Source organism: Phyllobates terribilis, unplaced genomic scaffold (assembly GCF_046119375.1).
Source record: "Phyllobates terribilis strain yellow unplaced genomic scaffold, ASM4611937v1 Scaffold_5__5_contigs__length_657084704, whole genome shotgun sequence".
Classification (NCBI taxonomy): domain Eukaryota; kingdom Metazoa; phylum Chordata; class Amphibia; order Anura; family Dendrobatidae; genus Phyllobates; species Phyllobates terribilis.
In genome coordinates, this window is record NW_027362765.1 from 612,451,529 (window position 1) to 612,470,057 (window position 18,529).

Genomic DNA, 18,529 nt, shown 5'->3' on the forward strand with positions numbered 1-18,529 from the left:
AAAAATACTGTTGTGTATATTTGGGCCTTAATTAAGCCTGTGATCTTGTTATTTTATTGCTATTATTGAGTGCTTGACCATAATATTAATGAGACTCCACATGGGAAATTGTTGTATCTAATATTGAGCTGCAGATAGCCACTAGGTACCACTCTTACTGAAGCTGCTGACCCCAGGTGTCAAGTATGCAGACATGGACTGGACACAAGCTCCTTTCAGACTACTCCTCGGGCAGGACGGATACTGACACAGAGTCACAGACAGGGCTGGATTCCAAGATTGGTGTACCAGTCCGGACAACTCACAGTACTAGGATAGATGCACATTCAGACACACTGGTCTCGGGAATAGGTTCAGGTCCCACCAGCACAGCTTCAGAGTTCGGATATCACCGAATGAGGTTTCAGGATTCAAATACTGGCCACACAGAGATCAGGGAAGCAGGTTCGGGTTCTGGCCACGCATGGACCAGCGGAGCAGGTTCGGGCATTGGACACACACGGACCAGGGAAGAAAGTTTAGGCCCTGGCCACTCAAGGACCAGGAAAGCAGGTTTGAGCACTCGCCAGACAGACCAGGGAAGCACGTTCGGGTACTGGCCACACAGACTAGGGAAGCAGGTTCGGGCAATGGAAGCACACAGACCAGGGGAGCAGGTTCGGGCACTAGCCACAAACGGACCAGGGATTTGGATTCAGGACCTGTCCACACAAAGACCTAACAACTCACTAGTTCCAAACTAACTAAAGAATCAATGTTGCTTAGTCACCTCTCTATTGGGGATGGTGCCTTTTATACAAGATGCCTCCCAGCTAGTGGCTCGGGGCCTCTTAGCAGGTACTCACGCTGCCCTTTTAAAGAACAGGGCAGCACGTGTGCACTAGGGGCGTCACCGGGAAGTGCACAGTCAGATACAGGGAGGCACAATGGGGGGGGGGGGGGTATGTTGGAGTCCCTGCATGGAGGGGGAAGGGGAACCATACAGGGGTGCTGGCATTCATTTGAAGGTTTTTAATTCTTGCTCTGCCAGTGGGTAAATGCTTCCAAAGAGAATATCTGCTCCAGGCAATATATCAATTGGACAATCATGGCGGATAATGAGGGAGATTGTTGCCATTTTTCTTGTTAAATAAATCAGCAAATTCTTTGTATAGAGGTAGTGGTTTAGAAGATTGTTCAGGATCCTCTACAATCTCTTTATTTGGTGAAGTCTGTGGGGAGTGGACAGCTAATGGAAAAGACACTTTGCTTTCTCAGCTAATTGTGGTATTTTGAGTTTGTAACCATGGCAACCCCAGGATAATTCAAAAATATGGACATGAAAAACACAAGAGAGATAAGACCTCATGGTGATGAGGTTCCATAACTATCTCCTAGGGTTCAGTCTCTTAATTCACTGGTCCTGAGCTCAGTGGGGAGCATTCAACAGCTTCCATAACCATAGATGAAGGTTTGTTTTTAATTCCCATTTGTTCCTGAATCAACCATGGCAGGTATAAATTCAATGAAAATCAACTTGAGCCTTGATAGGACTGAAGCAATGAGAATGCTTGTTTTCTTTTTTAAGGTTGGGTGCAAAAGAAAATATTAATTGGCTGACGACGTTCACTGGAGGTGCTGGTTCAGACAAGACTTATTCTTTATCAGAACAATTGGGATCCTTAACCGCTGCCACTGTTTTTTGTAGTTAAAAAGGACAATTGAGAGGGCGTGGCCTAGACACAGTGCAGACAGGATGTGTGCTTCCCCCATCACAACACCTCCTAAGGCTATGTGCCCACGATGCAGAAATGCTCAGGATTTTTTCCTGATCGTTTCTGCATCTCCCTGGCAGAAAAAAACACATGCGGATTGTACATGTGGATTGTACATGCAGATTGTACATGCGGATTGTACATGCAGATTGTACATGCAGATTGTACATGCGTTTTCCTGCCAGGGACATGCGGATGTGAAGCGTTCTTCACATGCATTTCCGCATGTGGATTGACAAGCGCTTTCCAAGCGATTTTAGCATCACTTGGAAAGTGCTTGTGACAACTAGGTCACACTATATAAATCCATGCAAGCAGCATGGATTTATATAGTGTGACCCGAGAGAGTGGTCAAAAATAAAAAAATAAATATATACTTACCCTCCGATGGCCCCCGGTGTTCCGCTCACGCCGTTCTCCCTTGCCGGCAGCAGTGAATTGAAAGACCTGCCGACGTCAGCGTCGCGTGACCCGTCACATGACTCTGACGTCAGCGCAGGTTCTCCAAGTCACTGCAAAGTGCCGGGAAGCAAGTAGGAGCGCAGCGCGGGCCGCCAGAAGGTAAGTATACATTTATTTTTTATTTTATTCTTTTTTTACAGATATTTTAATGGTACCTGGGTGTGGATGAGACTCTCCTCTCCTCTACACCCGGGTACCATCCACACATTAGAACGCGCCAATTACGCATCTACATATACAGTGATGCGTAATCCATGCGGTCTAATGCAAGTCAATGGCAGCGAAGACAGAGCACTTCCGCAAAACAATTGGTAGTGCTGCGTTTTTTTCCGCAATCATAATCCGCAGCGGAAGTTTCCGCAGCATGTGCACAGCACATGCGGATTATCATTGGGGAACATTGCTGCCCTTCTACCATGCGTTTTTAATGCGTTTCCGCAGCTGCAAAAACACTGCGGAAACGCATTAAAAACGCATCGTGGGCACACAGCCTAACACAGCCTGGACCACGGGGAAGCGAAAAACTTCAGAATCCCACCATTTAGAAGGAAGTGGACTGTTCTTATCCTCCTGGCCCCTGACTGAGGTGAGACGGCGAGAAGCACTTGCCCGACCGGAGAAGGCGAAACTGCAAGCAACGCAAGTGTTTCGAAGGTGAAGGGAGTGCACTGCATTACGGGGATCCCACCCCGGTGGAAAGCCCGGACTGTACCAGTCAGGACCTCAGCACGAGGTGTGACACCCTGCTTGCCTCCCTCCCACTTCCCTCCCTCCATCTTGCTCAGAGATGCCGATGTCCTGGGAGGCCGGAGCACTGAAGTGCCGAGGGAAAGACATCTTACCTGACCTCCTATGGTGTTCCGCTGGGCTCCGGTACTGCCATACCTCCCAACTTTAGAAGAAAAGGAAGAGGGACAGATCAAGTGGCGTGCGTAGATGCCGCGGTAAATTTTGGTCAAGCCCCTGGCCACACCCCAAATTCATGCCCATTTAACATTTCTTTCTCCCCTGGCAGGAGGAGTTGTCAGAGGGGAGCTGGTAATGATGGCATTCAGCAGATGCCCGAGACTGCAGGGTGCAGACCCAAATCTAGGACTGTTGGGACTATAGATGAGCGGATGGATTCCCGGGTCTCTGGTCCAGCATCCAGGTCAGTGTTACCTGGCGGCTGGACAGGAGGCCATGAATCTCTAATGTTAAGGCGTCCTCGGCGACTTTTGATCACCCAGGGCAGCGCAACGTTATCTGTGCATCCTGCTCATCTCTAGTTGGCACCTCTGGATTAATTTTTGTTCCTTCATTCACAGTCGGAGACGCCAGAACTTTCTGATCTTTATGTAGCTTCACTATACGACATCTTGCTTTTTTTTGTCAGTAAGGCCGTATTCACATGTCCCAATCCTGGTATGCATGGCCCCATCATCCCCAATCCTGGTATGCATAGCGCCCTCATCCCCAATCTTGGTATGCATGGCCCCATCATCCCCAATCCTGGTATGCATGGTCCCCTCATCCCTAATCCTGGTATGCGTGGCCTCCTCATCCCCCATCATGGTATGCGTGGCCCCCTCATCCCCAATCCTGGTATGCTTGGCCCCCTCATCCCAATCCTGGTATGCTTGGCCCCCTCCTCCCCAATCCTGGTGTGTGGCCCCTTCATCCCCCATCATGGTAAGCGTGGCCCCCTCATCCCCAATCCTGGTATGCTTGGCCCTCATCCCAATCCTGATTTGCGTGGCCCCCTCATCTCCAATCCTGATATGCATGGCCCCCTCATCCCAATCCTGGTAGGCAAGGCCCCCTCATCCCCCATCATGGTACGCGTGGCCCGCTCATCCCCAATCCTGGTATGCTTGACCCCCTCATCCCAATCCTGGTATGCTTGGCCCCCTCATCCCAATGCTGGTATGCTTGGCCCCCTCATCCCAATCTTGGTATGCATGGCCCCCTCAACCCCAATCCTGGTATGCATGGTCCCCTCATCCCAATCCTGGTATGCATGGCCCCCTCATCACCAATCCTGGTATGCATGGCCACATTATCCCCAATCCTGATATAAATGGCCCCCCTATCCTGGTATACATGGCCCCCCATCACTGCACACATGAAAAAAATAAACACTCCTACTCACCTTCCTTCCCTCTGCTCCAGCGCTGCATCCTTTTCTGCCAGCAGCAGCTCACCTCCACATCTGAGCAGCGCATGACTTCACTGCCATGTGCCCTCAGATGTCGAGGTGAGCTGCGGGGATATTCACTCCTCTCCACGATGGGACTATGGGTGTCGAGAAGAGTGAATACTCATTCTCCTTAATAGCGTGCAGTGTCAGCAGCGGCCGCAGCTCCAGCTGCAGCTCAGCAATCCTCTGTGCCCGCTACTAAAAAAAAGAATGAATATTCACTCTTCTTTACGCCCATGGGAGTGGAGAAGAGTGAATATTCATTCTCTCTATTAGCGGGCACACAGGATTGCCCAGCCGCTGCAGGAAGCCGGTGGCTGCGATTGACAGTGAGCTCTAATGAGAAGACTGAATATTCACTCCTCTCCACTCCCATGGGCGTGGAGAATAGTGAATACATGGCTGCCGGCTACTGCATGTGTCTGCTGCTCCACCACCGCCACTCCTCCACCACCCTCCATAGCCAGAATGTATAGAAGACGGGAGAACAGCTGAGCTGTGATGGGACGCAAGACTGAGCTCTCAAAGCGGGACAGTCCTGTCAAAAGCGGGACGGTTGGGAGCTAGGGGTACTGCTGCCTCTTTAGGGATCTGTTTCAGACTTTATGAGGGGCTGGTAAACCATCTTCTCTGTGTCCCACCACGCACTGCTGTAGCCACCATCTCAGAGGTGAAAAATGTGCCAAATCTGCCATCTTGAGGCATAGGGAGTTGAGAGGAGCGGTGCTATTCTTTTTCCTGGCTCACTTTCTACGGTCCCTCAGTTCCAGGGATTGTGCTCAGCTGGGATTAAAGTTCACTAAGTCTGCTACCTTTAAGGAGCAGAAATAGAACAGTGCTCTTTAAATCTATATATTCCAGGCTAGTGGGCCTGAAAACAACAGACATTTACTGTTATCACTGACTGATCTTGAAGATTACACTGCCATTTCTTGTTTTTTTTTTAGGCAAAGACAGTTCTATTTCAAGGGCAACACTGCCATCTTCTGCCATTTGGGGGCTCTACAGTTTCACAACCATCAATGATGCTTTTCATGACATATTAACTACTGTTCTATCCACTGAGATAAAATTCAGTACTGATCTCTCTTAAAATACGAACACTTGCTCTCCAATTTAAAGCTAAGTAATGGATGGTGTCTTACTTCTTAACAAAGGAAAATTGTCCTTTATACTAGAGATCTCAGCATGAACTCAAGTGTGATACTTTTACATACACGCTCATAATCATTAATTTCAAAATGGTTAAAACAAACAAGGAGAGTGTAAAAGACTCTGAGAACAATTTAGTTTCTCGTAAACAGGGAGAGCTGGACAAGTTCCTAAAAAAAAAACCCTATCTACGCCTCAAAAATCTTCTATAAAATCGGCCTCTCATTTATCTACCCAAGCCTCAGCGGCTGACTCTGATTTTAGCAACGAAGACTCAGATTCTGACTCCAACTAATCTGCCCCAATGCCAATTTCCAGATCCTTTCTGAAAAAAACTCTGGTGCAAGCAATGCAACCATTGCAGGAATTGTCCAGTCTAGGGTCAGACCTCAAGCAAATAGGACATAGAGTTGAATCCCTTGAATCTGTCCAAACGGATCTGCTAGATTTTTCTGAAACTCTAAAGCACCAAATGATCCAACAAAAACAGCAACTGAACTCAGCTATGCTTGCTATAGAAGATCAAGAAAACAGGTTGGGAGTCCATTTGTCATTTTCATCTGGGTATCATCCTGAGTCTAATGGACAGACAGAAAGAAAGAACCAGGATGTTGAGCAGTTTTTGCGTTGTTTTGTGGCAGACAATCAAGATGGGTGGTCTGAGTTTCTGCCACTTGCTGAATTTGCTCTTAACAACCATACATCCTCTTCTGCTGGGTGTTCTCTATTTTTTTGTTGTGCTGGGAGACATCCGTCGTTTGGTTCGTTCTCCAAATTGGTGTCGGCTGTGCCGGAGGAGGAGAATTTTTCCGGTGATTTGGAGAGAGTTTGGACTGATGTACGTTGTAACCTTCAAGAGGCTAACAAAAAATCTAAGAAGTATTTTAACAGGAAACATCAAGAGGTTTTGTTTACGGTTGGTGACATGGTTTGGTTGTCCTCAAAGAATCTGCGGTTGAGGATTTCTTCTAAGAAATTGGGTCCGAAGTTTGTGGGACCATTTAAGGTGCTTCAGGTGGTTAACCAGTCTGCTGTTAGGTTGGAGGTTCCCTCCTCCTGGAAGATTAATCCGGTGTTTCATGTTTCCTTGCTGAAAAAAGCTGATGTATCGGATAGGGATGCCACAGTCACAGTTCCTACGGTGGTGGAAGACGGTGAATATGAAATTTCTCGTATCCTGAATTCAAGAAGGCATAGAGGGAGATTGCAGTATCTCGTCGCTTGGAAAGGTTTCGGTCCTGAGGATAACTCCTGGGTAAGGGCAGATGATGTCTCTGCTCCTAGACTTATCAGAGTGTTTCACAGGAGGTTTCCTGATAGGCCTGGGCCTGGAGGATCCGGAGGATCCTCATAGAAGAGGGGGTACTGTTAGAACCCTCCTGTTAGTTTTTTTCTATTTTGTGGTCACGTGACCTGTTGCCTATTTATTCCAGCTCCGCCCTTCTGGCTTTGCTGGACTTCAGTGTTACTTTGACTCTTAATCTAGCCACGTGCTTTGTACCTATCTCTATAGTTTGCTTGGTCCTTGGACCTCTAAGTATTTTCGTCTGTTTGTCTTTTTGCTCCGCTACAACTTCTGCTAGGAGGTGTCCAATTTTGTCCCAGTCCTTAGTACTTTTAGGGACCCCTCCCTTATATCTATAGGTCTGCGTTCAGACTAGCTGAGGACGAAGGCGGGTCTGTTCACAAGGAACAGGTTGCCCGCTGCATCGTAGGGAATCAGTTTAGTCCTATTGTAGGGACAGTTTTCCTATCTTTCCTTAGTTCTTGTAGCAGATCATAACAACCGGGAGTTACTCACCATTAAGATGGCTTTGGAAGAGTGGCGATATCTGCTGGAGGATGCAGTCTATCCGGTGGTCATCTACACGGACCATAAGAACCTGGCGTATCTTCAGTCCGCCCAGAGACTTAATCCATGCCAGGCCAGGTGGTCTTTGTTTTTTGTCCGCTTTAAATTTTTGTTACATTTCAGGTCCAGTGACAAGAATATCAGAGCTAATGCCCTCTCTCGCTCATTTCTGTCCGGGGACCAAGAGGAGGATCCTCAATTTATCATCGAACCATCCAAGAAGGTTACTGTCGCTCCAGTCAGCCTGTCGCGAATTCCCCCAGGAAAAACCCTTGTGGCCGAATCCGAGAGGGAGCGAGTTTTGTCATGGGGCCACTCATCCTAGGTGGCTGGTGTAAGGTGGCTAATGGTCGCGTAGTCGATGGGGAGAATGGGCGGATCCAGCAACCCACATACCTCACCTCTGGGTGTGGTTAACAGCCTATAAAATGGAGGCTGTTGTTTGGCACATGGTCTGTGTGCTTGGAGGGAGAAGGTATCCTGTGTATGTTTTGACTCCAGACCAAGCCAGGACACTGGACGCTGCACCAACCTGTGTGACCACAGCGCTGGCCATCCAGAGACTTTGCTAAAAGGACTGTTATCTTTGTTTTTGCCTGCACTAAAGGCTGTTTTGTTTGCATTTTTCTTTTGAACGGTTTATGAAGCTAATGAACCGTTATGGACATTTAAAGGAACATACCTCCTGTTTGCCTCAAACCACACCTGGGTGAGTACTATCTCTACACTGGTCATGCGGGACAAAGGAAGATGCTACAATTGATTTCTCACCACTACTGGTGGCCATCCATGAGGATGGAGATCTATGCCTACGTGGCTGCCTGTCCGATTTGTGCTCTCAATAAAGTCCCCAGATGACTTCCTACGGGTTCTCTCCTGCTGTTACCCGTGCCGTCTGGTCCGTGGCAGTACATAGCAATGGACTTCATTACGGATTTGCCAATATCGTAGATCGCTTCTCCAAGATGGCGGATTTTACCCCATTGTCTGCTCTTCCGTCTGATCCCGAACTGGCTGACAGCTTCAGCAAACATATTTTCCATCTGCACGGATTTCCTCGTCACATTGTGTCCGATCGAGGTTCGCAGTTCACTTCCAGATTCTGGCGAGCTCTCTGTAACCATCTGGATATCGTCTCAGACTTTTTCTCGGCCTATCACCCTTAGTCCAATGGGTAAGTGGAACGTGTCAACCAGGTCCTGGGCAACTACCTGAGACACTTCGTCAATGCCCACCACAATGATTGGGAGAAATTACTTCCCTGGGCTGGGTTCTTGTACAACAATCATGTTGGTGAAGCCTCGGGAGAGTCTCCTTTCTACATTATTTTCGGTCGGCAACCCGAGGTTCCCCTCCAGGTGACGGCTTCTTCTGAGGTTCCTGTGGCAGATGTCCTCTCCAAGAATTAAAGTTGTGGGAGGACACCAAAGTCACTCTAGAAGCGATCTCCGCCCGTATGAAGAGACATGCGGACAAAAGGCACCTGGACCCTTCCGCCCTGGCGACAAGGTATGGCTCTTGGCCAGGTAAGTCCGGCTGAAGGTTCCCTCTTACAAATTCGGTCCTCGTTTTATCTGTTTTTTCGAAGTGCTGAAGCGGATCAACGAGGTCTCCTATAAACTGAAGTTGCTTCCTTCATTATGGATTCCGAATGCTTTCTACATATCTCTGCTGAAGCCGCTTGTCCTGAGCCCCTTCTTCAAGGATCCTGATACCACACCCGCGACAACCGCCTCGGATGATGCTTTTGAGGTGGAGAACATCTTGACAATGAAGAAGGTGAGAGGCAAGACTTTCTTCCTTGTTGACTGGAAAGGATTTGTTCCCGAAGAGAGATCCTGGGAGCCTAAGGAGAATATTCACGCTCCAATTCTTCTTCGGAACTTCCTCGAGGCTTCCAGCCGTGTTTTTAGGGCACGCGCGCGCTCCCGCCCTCTAAAAGAGCAAGCGCGTGCACTTGCTATTACTTCCCCAGCCAATGGCTGTGAGACATTACATACATATCGCTTCCTACCCACTGGGGAGGTGCCTGAGCAACCTTCCTGTTCTGCAGTCTATGTTGTTAAGGTTGCGTACCAGTCCTCGCTACAAACCCAGCTTGCTGCACTCCGGTGCAAACCCAGCCTGCTGAATTACGGTGCAAACCCAGCCTGCTGCACTCGGGTGCAAATTCAGCCTGCTGCCCTCCGGTGCAAATCCAGCCTGCTGCACTCCGGTGCAAACCCAGCCTGCTGCACTTCGGTGCAAATCCAGCCTGCTGCACTCCGGTGCAAACCCAGCCTGCTGCACCATCCAGTCCGTCCTACTGGGTCCAACTGCTGCGCGTCCGTTGGTCTGTCCTGGAGTGGCACCTGGCGTTCGTCAGGAGCCAAGTCTAACCTCACCATCAGAGGCTCTAGCGAACAATCCGGTGCTTGCTTAGTCACGCCCCTCCAGGCTCTCCGCGGTCCGTGGCACAGTGATTCCACAAAACATGTCCGTGACAGATTCACCGAACATTTCTCTTTAGCTTGGCCCTTTATCCAATGGGTATATTTAGTTCTCATTTTCTTACCTTCATTGGTCTTTTTGTCTTAAAAGTATTGCTTTAATTATAATCTGCTATATCTTAACCCCTTAGTGACCAGACCAATTTTTTAAAATCTGACCAGTGTCACTTTATGTAGTAATAACTGTAACATACCTGGCGGCGTCCTTGCATAGTGGTCCATCTCCCACTGTGCAAGAGCGCGCACTTGATCTCCTGTCCAGAATGTCTCTCTGGCTTCCCTCCATGCTGTCTGTTTGTGTCTGTTTCTGCTGCTTAAGGGCGGCGCCCGATCACTTCCTGCTTTTTGTACCTGCTGTGGGTCACACCTCTTATGCGTCCTCAGCCTATTGCTGTCTGTCACCTGGTATATAGCTCAGCTGCGCCCATCTATCCCTGCCTGAGCATAGTGTTTCATTCAGTGTGTGCTTGCACTCTGAAGGTGCCAGGTCCCGTTCTGTGTTCTCTTGTCTGCCTATCCTGGAGGCTGTATTTCCAGGCCTGTCTGAACACGCTCCTAGCCTGTTCCTCCTGCCTTCTAGGGGCCGAATACCTAGACCCGTTCCTGTATCTTGTCTGACCTGTCTGAACACGCTCCTAGCCTGTTCCTCCTGCCTTCTAGGGGCTGATTACCTAGACCTGCTCCTGTATCTTGTCTGTCCTGTCTGAACACGCACCTTGCCTGTTCGTCCTGCCTCTCTGGGGGCCGTATTCCCAGACCCGCTCCTGTATTCCGCTGCAGTGTCGGTCTCCTCCGTACACTCAGTTCCAGTCTGAACTCTCTCCTATCCTTTACCTGTTTTGCCTCTATGTCCGTTCCCTTCCTTTTTTTGCAGAGTCTGAACTCGTACCTAACTCCTGCTTGTTGTCTCTGTACTCCCGTTTGTGAGTTTGTGGTCCACTCGCTACTTCTCTGCTAGTACCCTGTGGGTGTCTGGCTCTGCCTTTCCCTTCCTGTCTGTTCCGTGTGAACAGAGCCCTGTCCCCCCTACTCAGCCTAGCCTGCTCTGACTCCTTTGCTCACCGCTCCGGTGGTTCTAGCCTGCTCTGACTCCTTTGCTCACCGCTCCGGCGGTCCTGTCCTGCCCTGCTTCTGCCCGCTGCTCCGGCAGTCCTGTCCTGCCCTGCTTCTGCCCGCTGCTCCGGCAGTCCTGTCCTGCCCTGCTTCTGCCCGCTGCTCCGGCAGTCCTGTCCTGCCCTGCTTCTGCCCGCTGCTCCGGCAGTCCTGTCCTGCCCTGCTTCTGCCCGCTGCTCCGGCAGTCCTGTCCTGCCCTGCTTCTGCCCGCTGCTCCGGCAGTCCTGTCCTGCCCTGCTTCTGCCCGCTGCTCCGGCAGTCCTGTCCTGCCCTGCTTCTGCCCGCTGCTCCGGCAGTCCTGTCCTGCCCTGCTTCTGCCCGCTGCTCCGGCAGTCCTGTCCTGCCCTGCTTCTGCCCGCTGCTCCGGCAGTCCTGTCCTGCCCTGCTTGTGCTCGCTGCTCCTGCAGCCCCGTCCTGCTCTGTTCTTGCCCACCGCTTCGGGCGTTCCCTCTCTGCTGTGGTTGTCTACCGCATCTGCGGTTCTGTGACCCAGTCTGTACTGGGTCTTAACCTTTCTGTGCTCCAGCCTGTCCTTTCGGCCAGTACCTCCCTGCCTGCATACTTGCCTGTACCCCTCTACCTGTATTGTTCCTGAGTCCCAGTGTGTACTGGGTCCTATCCCGCCTGTGTTCCTACCTGCTAGTGCCTCCCTGTCTGCACTCTAGCTGCGCTTGCCTTTACCCGCCTGCCTGCATACCAGTCGTGCCTGCCTATACCCTCCAGTCTGTGCGCCAGCCTAACCAGCCTGATCCAGTAATCCCTGTGTGGGTCAACCCCCGTGTCCGGAGTTTGACCTGGAGTAGCACCTGGTCCCTCTGCCCGGTTTCTCCCTGGTGCACTGGCGTCGTATGCCGTCGTGCCATCTTGGTCGGATCGGCCAGATACTTAGTCACGCCCCTCCAGGCACTCTCCGGTTCATGGTCCAGTGGAATCACTACAATCACACGCACACGCCGCTCAGCCCGGGCGTGTGCATAACAATAACAATGGAATGCTTCAATATATCCCATTGATTTTGAGATTGTTTTTTTGTGACATATGATACTTTATAACAATGGTAAATTTAAGTTGATATGTTTTGCGTTTATTTATAAAAATATCAGAAATTTGAAAAAAAAGTTTTAAAAATTGCAATTTTCAAACTTTGAATGACTATCCCTTTCATCCCATTAGTCATACCACACAAAAACATTAATAAACAACATTTCCCTCATGTCTGCTTTACATCAGCACCATTTGTAAAGCGTTGTTTTATTTTGTTAGCATTTTAGAAGGTTTAAAAATGTAGCAGTAATTTTTCATTTTTTCAAGGAAATTTACAAAATTTATTTTTATAGGGACCTGTTCAGTTTTGAAGTGACTTTGGGGTGCATCTCGCTAAATTAGAATATCATCTAAAAGTTAATTTATTTCAGTTCTTCAATACAAAGAGTGAAACTCATATATTATATAGAGTCATTACAAACAGAGTGTCACGCAAGCTGTGGGAAAGACTTAGTGCAACACAAAGGGAAGAGGGAAAGGGAGCCCAGACTGTAGGGAAAGGGGGAAGTGGAGACCACCTAGGCTGGTCTAGTGTGTCCCTGCCTTCCCTAACGACCCTGTATTGGCTCTTCACCAACTGCCGCATGCATACCTCGTCCTGTCTTTCCCTGGCATATGGCTATGGCTAGGGAAGGGAGGAGATGAGCACTAGTCAATCCCCACTGAACGCTAAAAACAATAAGGGAGGACAAACAGGGGGAAATTGCTTAGCTTTAGATGACTCCAGACAAATGCACACAGGTCCTCAAGCTCCAGAGAGGAAGTACTGTTCTTGCTAAAACATTCACAAGGAGTAATGAATATCACCAGCACATCCCTCTGGAACACAGCAGGTATTTATACACCCAGGCCAGGGTGTTAATTAGCGAGAGGAAGGTAGCTGGTGGGCCCTAGAGACTACCTCTAAAAAGATGTCTGTAATGCCAAACGTAGAGATCTCCTGCAACCCACTGCAGGGCGACTGTCACTTCTGACACACCCGTGATATTACCTCCCCCTCTATAAGTGGCCTCCGGACATTCAGGACTAGGTTTCTTGGGATAAGAGGTGTGGAATGAACGAACCAACTTGGGAGCGTTCAACTCTGATGCTGAAATCCACATCCTCTCCTCTGGACCATAGCCTTTCCAGTGCACCAAGTATTGTAGAGAACAATGTTGGAGACGAGAATCTACAATCCTCGAAATCTGGAACTCCAGATTACCATCAACCATTACTGGGGGCGGTGGTAGAGGTGAGGGCTCAAGAGGTAAGGACCTATGGAACACGTTGTGGACCTTAAGGGCCTGAGGAAGTTCAAGACAAAACGTTGCTGGGTTAATGACGGCTGTTATTTTATAGGGACCAATAAATCTAGGTCTCAGCTTCCAAGAAGGAACTTTCACTCTTATATTTCTGGTAGACAACCACACAAAGTCATTCACATTCAGGTCTAGAATTGGCAAGCGTTTTCTGTCAGCCATACGTTTATACCTGCCTCCCATGACCTTTAAATTACTCAGAACACCCTGCCATACCGAGGAGAGCAACGAAGCAAACAGTTCCTCCTCAGGAACTCCTGAAGCTCCTCCCCCACTAAAGGTACCAAACTGTGGGTGATAACTGTATGAACCGAAGAACGGCGACCTGCCAGTGGATTCTTGATGATGATTATTAATGGCAAATTCTGCCAGCGGTAAGTAGAATGCTCAATCCTTCTGATTTTCAGAGACAAAACACCTGAGGTAGGTCTCCAAATTCTGATTGACACGCTCGGTCTGTCCATTCGACTGAGGGTAGAAGGCAGAGGAAAAGGCCAGCTGCACCCCCAGTAGAGAACAGAATGCCTTTCAGAACTTAGAAACAAACTGGGTCCCCGAATCTGACAACACATCGGAGGGAACCCCGTGAAGCTTCACGATCTCATTTATGAACACCTGAGCAAGTGTCTTGGCATTTGGAAGTGCAGGCAATGCGACGAAGTGAACCATTTTACTGAACCTATCTACTACCACCAAAACCACAGTTTTGCCTGCAGAAACTGGTAGGTCAGTAAAAAAATCCATGGACAAGTGTGTCCATGGCCTACTAGGGATAGGTAGCGGAAGAAGAGTACCAGACGGATGGGTATGCGAAACCTTAGAATGTATGCAAATACAGCTACGTGGTCAATTACATCCCAATGCAACCCCAGCCACCAAAAATGACGAGAAAGGAGGTCAGTGGTTGCCTTACCTCCTGTATGCCCAGCAAGCACAGAGTTATGATGTTCCTTAATTACTTTGCGGCGCAGATCAGATGGTACAAATAACCTTCCTGAAAGGCAGGAGGCAAGGGCACTCCCCTGAGCCTTCAACACCTCACCCTCCAGTTCAGGATACAGTGCCGAAATGATTACCCCTTTCTGTAATATCGGGGCAGTGTTCTCATGGTCACCACCACCAGAGAAGCTCTGGGGCAAAGCATCAGCCTTGACATTTTTGACCCCTGGACGAAAAGTGACAACAAAATTGAACCTAGTTAAAAACATGGACCATCTGGCTTGCCGAGGGTTGAGACGTTTAGCTGACTGGTGATATGACAGGTTCTTATCGTCAGTAATAACAGTAATTGGATGGACAGCTCCCTCCAACCAATTTCGCCATTCCTCAAACATAAATTTGATTGCCAAAAGTTCCATATTACCCATGTCATAATTTCTCTCAGCCGAAGACAATTTTTTAAATAAGAAGGTGCATGGATGCCATTTACCAGGGGACGTACCCTGAGACAACACAGCCCCAACCCCGACATCCGACGCATCAACCTCCACAATAAAGGGAAATATCAGGTTGACTGAGTATAGGTGCAGTGGCAAAATGATTCTTTAAGGAAGAAAAAGCCTGGAAGGAAGCATCCGACCATTTGGAAAAAATCAGACACTTTTTTAGTCATGTCAGTAAGGGGTTTCACAATCACAGCCTAATTTTGGATAAATTTCCAGTAAAAATTAGTAAAGCACAGAAAACGTTGTAGAGCCTTCAGGTTCTCGGGATGTCCCCAATCAAGAACTGCATGGATCTTCCTGAAGATGACAACAAGTACCCCAAAAACTGCACCTCCTGAACAACGAAAACACATTTTTCCAGTTTGGCATAAAGTTTGTTACGCCTTAATATCTGGAAAACCTGCTTAACATGCCCCTGATCTGTCTCAAAATCAAGTGAGTAAACCAAAATATCGTCTAGATAGACCACCACAAACCTCCCCACCAAATGATGGAAAGTATCATTTATGAAATGCTGGAATATCGCAGGTGTGTTGGTCAAACCAAAAGGCATAACTAGACACTCGAAATGTCCTTCCGGGGTATTGAACGCTGTTTTCCATTCGTCCCCTTCTCTGATTCTAACTAGATTGTAGGCTACCCTTAAATCCAGCTTGGAGAATACCTTAGCTCCTACAACCTGGCTGAACAAATAAAGAATCAGAGGAAGAGGGTAAGGATCACAGATGGTAATTTGATTTAATTCCCGGAAATCTGAACAGGGACAAAGACCGCCATCTTTTATCTTCACAAAGAAGAACCCTGCCGTCACAGGCAAAGATGAGGGTCTGATATTTCCCTTCTCCAGACTTTCCGCAATGAAATCCGTCATGGCTTGTCTCTCAGAGCCAGAAAGCCTATACAGTCTGGACTTCGGTAGTTTAGCTCCGGGTTCAGGTTAATAGGACAGTCGTAAGCACGATGAGGCAAATCCTGACACCCCCTCGTCCTCAAAGCCAGACAGAAAAGCAGGTAATATTTCCGTAGAAACAGAAGCAAGGGAAATATTTAAACAGTTCTCATGGCAGTAATCTCTCCATTCAATAATCTCCCCGGCTTGCCAATCCACCAATGGATTATGTTTAACAAGGCAATAGGTTTGGGAAGATTGTCCAGCAATAGATAGCAAGGGATTATTTTACAATGAACTGACCCCACCCTCAGTTTTACAATCTGAGTAAATGCTTTTTGTGCAAGTGGTGCCGAGTCGATGGCAAAGATGGAAATAGGTTCAGCTATAGCACAGCAAACAAGACCATGAGTCTTCACAAACTCAGCATCAACCATGCTGACTCCAGCTCCACTGTCAAAAAACACAGAAATGTTCTCGGTTTCGCTCTCTAGCACCACCTCTGCTGACAGGACAAAGCTGGAACTTCAGGTTGGTGACAATTGAACTCTTGTTTATCCAACTCCAGGCTACCAAGAGTTAATCGAATCTCCTTTTGTTTAGGTATTGAAGGACAGGTCTCAACAAAATGTCCCTTCTTCCCACAAAAAAAACATACGCATTTTTCCTGCGAATCTCCGGGAGATGTATGATAGACACATCCCCTAAATGCATGGGTTCTTCCACCTCCCCGAGTACTGGCTCAACCCCAGACCGCTCCACCGGCAGATGTACACAATCCCGACAAGAAGGCCCCAGAGTAGGTGGTCTCATCCGTCTATTCCAAAGGCGTCTATCAAGGCGTATGGCCTCCAAGGACTGAGGGGTTTCATATACTGTCAAGGCATCTTTCAACCTTTCAGTAAGCCCCTCACAAAATAGGCTTCTAAGGGCTGAATCATTCCATTTGGAATCCATTGCCCATCTACAGAATTCCGAACTGTACGTCTCTACTGACTGATTCCCCTGCTGAAGGCGATGTAGCCCAGACTCAGCCAAGGCGACTCGGTCAGGGACATCATAGATGAGGGCCAGAGCCCCGAAAAACCCCTCTATAGACTGGAGACAAACTGAGTCCTGCGGTAAGGAAAACACTCACGACTGAGGATCTCCCGGCAATAGAGAGATCACAATACCAACCCGTTGCTCCTCATTACTGGAGGAGTAAGGACGAAGTTTAAAATACAGTTTGCATGCTTCCTTAAATACAAAAAACTTGTCCCTACCTCATGAAAACCTGTCCGGGAGGGCAACTTTGGGTTCAGGCTGAAGAGGTCTACCTACCGAGACCCCCACATTGGTGACCTGTAACCGCTGATGCTGCTGCTGAACCTCAAAACGGAGGTTATTCACCTCCAGAGACAGACAGCAGACCTGCTCTGCGAGCTCTGCAACTGAACCCATACCACGGGAGAAAGGAAAAAAAAATTCCACGCCCAAAAACACACAGAGAAAAAAACCCCAAAGAGTCAGTTTTTTTTCCCCTTTTAAAAATGTGCTCGGATGGCGATAATGTCACGCAAGGTGTGGGAAAGACTTAGTGCAACACAAAGGGAAGAGGAAAAGGGAGCCCAGACTCTAGGGAAACAGGGGAGTGGAGACTTCCTAGGCTGGTCTATTGTCATCCTATCTACCCCTAACGACCCTATATTGGCTCTTCACCAGTTGCCGCATGCGTGCCTCGCTTTGTCTTTCCCTGGCGTATGGCTAAGGCTAGGGAAGGGAGGAGATGAGCACTAGTCGATCCCCACTAAACACTAAAGACAACAAGGGAGGACAAACAGGGGAAATTGCTGAGCTTTAGATGACCCTAGACAAATGCACACACATCCTTGCTAATGCCCTCACAAGGAGTAATGAATATCACCAGCACCTCCCTCTGGAACACAGCAGGTATTTATACACCTAGGCCAGGGTGTTAATAAGCCAGAGGAAGGTAGCCTCTCGGTCCTAGAGACAGCCCCCAAAAAGATATCTGTAATGCTAAACATAGAGATCTCCTGCAACCCACTGCAGGGCGACTGTCTGTCACTTCTGACACACCCGTGACACAGAGTGATGTATTTCATGTGTTTATTTCTGTTAATGTTGATGATTATGGCTTACAGCCAATGAAAACACAAAAGTCATTATCTCAGTAATTTAGAATACTTTATAACAACAGTTTGAAAAATGTTTTAAAATTCCGAAATGTTGGCCTACTGAAATGTATGTTCAGTAAATGAACTCAATACTTGGTCGGGGCTCTGTTTGCATCAATTACTGCATCAATGTGGCGTGGCATGGAGGCCATCAGCCTGTGGCACTGCTGAGGTGTTATGAAAGCCCAGGTTGCTTTGATAGCAGCCTTCAGCTCGTCTGCATTGTTGGGTCTGGTGTCTCTCATCTTCCTCTTGACAATACCCTATAGATTCTCTATGGGGTTAAGGTCAGGCGAGTTTGCTGGCCAATCAAACACAGTGATACTGTTGTTTTTAAACCAGGTATTGGTACTTTTGGCAGTGTGGACAGGTGCCAAGTCCTGCTGGAGAATGAAATTTCCATCTCCAAAAAGCTTGTCTGCAGAGGGAAGCATGAAGTGCTCTAAAATTTCCTGGTAGATGGCTGTGCTAACTTTGGTCTTGATAAAACACAGTGGACCTACACCACCAGATGACATGGCTCCGTGACCATCACTGATTGTGGAAACTTCACACTAGACCTCAAGCATCTTGGATTGTGGCCTATCCGCTCTTTCTCCAGACTCTGGGACCTTGATTTCCAAATGAAAATTGGAACTCTGGGACCTTGTGGAGTGTGTCAATAAGTGC

The 18,529-nt window shown here is 48.3% G+C and overlaps 1 protein-coding gene across 2 annotated transcripts in view; it reads left to right on the plus strand.

Annotated features, from left to right (window-relative positions):
- PLAU (plasminogen activator, urokinase) overlaps window positions 1-18,529 on the plus strand; it is an 81,924-nt gene that overhangs the window by 46,979 nt on the left and 16,416 nt on the right. The gene's annotated exons all lie outside the window — the stretch shown is intronic.